General features: G+C 36.5%; 1 protein-coding gene across 1 annotated transcript in view; it reads right to left on the bottom strand.

Moving 5' to 3' along the window:
* LOC107660162 (SH2 domain-containing protein 4A-like) overlaps nucleotides 1-2,505 on the bottom strand; it is a 16,634-nt gene that overhangs the window by 933 nt on the left and 13,196 nt on the right. The window lies entirely within an intron of this gene.

The raw sequence follows: 2,505 nt of genomic DNA, 5'->3' as shown, positions 1-2,505 counted from the left end.
ATATTTTTATATATTTAATTTTTATATATATTGAACTATATATTTTATATATTTATTATTCATTCATTAATTAATGCCATTTTGGATTTTTTTTTTTCCATTGAGCTTGTCACAATTTTTTATGGAATTGCCTTCTTTGTGAAAAATACATTAGTTGCTGCCATAATAATGCTGCATACCATATGGAATAATAGCCTTTGTGCCTGGAGCGCGTCTACGATGCCTTAAAATTCTGCTTATGTAGTCAGCTCACTGGGTTTTGGTTTAGAGCCACGATGACCTCACGAGAGGTCAAGACTAAGGAAATAATCAAGCAGAAATTCGTGATTACGAGACTTTGACTGTCTGTAAATCACTGCTGACTTTAAAAAGCTGTTAGACCCCTGACACAAGCCCGCCGGGGATTATAATACATCCACACCTGTCTCTCTCTCTCTCTCTCTCTCTCTCTCTCTCTCTCTCTCTCTCTCTCTCTCTCTCTCCCTCTCTCCTCCTTTCCACCCACTCAAGGCAGGTCTAGAGGTCACAAGAGGGAGAAGTAAGTAGAGCGACAGCAGGCAGAAGAGAAAAAAGTGAGAGGAAGAAAGTAAAGGACGGAGAGAGTACAAATAACAGGAGAGTGAGGTAGAGGGTAAAGGCTACAGGAGTGATGACTCAATTTGAATGTGTTAAACGGGGTGAGACAGGTGGTCAGGGAATAGGTAAAGGGGTGATTGAGGTAAAAGGGGGAATGGGGGTAGAAACGAGACAGAGAGATGGGGGAGGATGCTTGTGGGGACTGTGGGGGACTTCAGAGACAGATGCTGTGGAGAGTGAGACTCAGAGGAGAGGCCAGGGGAGAACTGTATTTTTAGACTCTCCCTGAGGGGTCTAAGCCTAGAGTTCCGCCCCCTTCACGCTTTTCCTGTGAGACCGACTCTTTGCCATCACTTTTTTCCTTCCGCACCGATGCGGGGGTCTTTACTATGCCCTCTACTTGCAGTTTTTCCCTTGTATTCACGTGACGCAATATCTATATTCAAGTTGCAAGCAATGGCACGGCAATTCAAGATCGTTCCCATTATAATTACTGAAAATGTCCAACCAGGTGCAACGTGGCAAAGTCATCAGCAATAAACAATACATCGCACACAAAGACATTTTTGGGACACTGACACTTAAAGGTTTAAGTTCAGTTTGACTAAAACAATATTCTGTCTTTGTAAAATGTAACAAACTGACTGTCAAAATTTTGTGAAATGTAATTTAATTTAATTAATTAAATAATAATAATAATCCATTCAAAAAGCTTTTTCACACATATGAATAAATAACATACAGAGATTTATGAAGGGCTAAACAGGAAATATTATATAAAATCTGAATATAGCCTATTGTTTTAAGTCTGAATATATAGATCTTGATATACATATCTTACAAATCTTGAAATATAAATGTTTTCATATTTTGTATTTTATATTCAGACTGTTTATATATATATATATATATATATATATACACTCACACACATACATAGATGTATAGATATTCAGATTTACTTCTATACATATATCCATGATTTATATTCCTCAGTTTTGTATTTATACATTCAGATCTTTATCTATATATTTTAACTTACATTTGTCTATATATTCCAATTTACATGTATATATTCAGAATTATATATATTTAGGATATTTTATAATTTCCTATTATATATATATATAAAATCATTGCTGTCGCATGTTGAAAATAATATAACTGCCTATATAAATAAATAACTGCCGGTGCTTTGTTGATGCAAATGCGTAGTGTAAACGGTTGCTGTTGATATATCTCCTGCTCTCGTTTTAAATGAATGACTTTCGGTCGATTTGCGCTGAAGATCACTTCAACAATAAAGAAAAAATGATACACACACAGACACACACACACACACACACACACACACACACTGACTCTCACACACATACACACACACACACACTGACTCTCACACACACACACACTGACTCACACACAATGACCCACACGTAAATCATAATTTATCCACTTTAGCATTAATTAAATTAACATGTATGTGCAATATTATGTGAGGTGACGACACAAACAACACCTGCGCAACATCTGCCATCCCAAGCTGACAGTCAGGTACAGGTGCGTTAATATGTTTGAATCATCTGAGCTCGTATTTGTTTTCTGTTTCCAAAGAAGTTTGGTTGTAGTTGATGTGTAGGTCTGAAGACATGGCAAAGAGCAGCGCAAAGTTCCTTGTTTTTAAAAACATTAGCCGCAGCTAACAAAGGAAAGTGTTGCTGTGATTGGTGTGTCCTGTAGGAGGCGCTCGCAGGCCTTGCGTGCTGCATGTTGCCTGTGCTAATGACATTAGTCCACTAGATGGCGCTTGCTGTCTATTTACATTGACAACAACGTGAATGTCCCTTTCTAATTGTAAGGTTTTTATAAATCACATTTTAAACTAAATAATATATAATATAATATATTATATATGAAATAATTTTTATA

Source organism: Sinocyclocheilus anshuiensis, unplaced genomic scaffold (genome assembly GCF_001515605.1).
Source record: "Sinocyclocheilus anshuiensis isolate Anshui unplaced genomic scaffold, SAMN03320099.WGS_v1.1 scaffold888, whole genome shotgun sequence".
Taxonomy (NCBI): Eukaryota; Metazoa; Chordata; class Actinopteri; order Cypriniformes; family Cyprinidae; genus Sinocyclocheilus; species Sinocyclocheilus anshuiensis.
The sequence above is the reverse complement of the archived record's forward strand: the minus strand, read 5'-3'. Positions and strand labels throughout refer to the sequence as shown.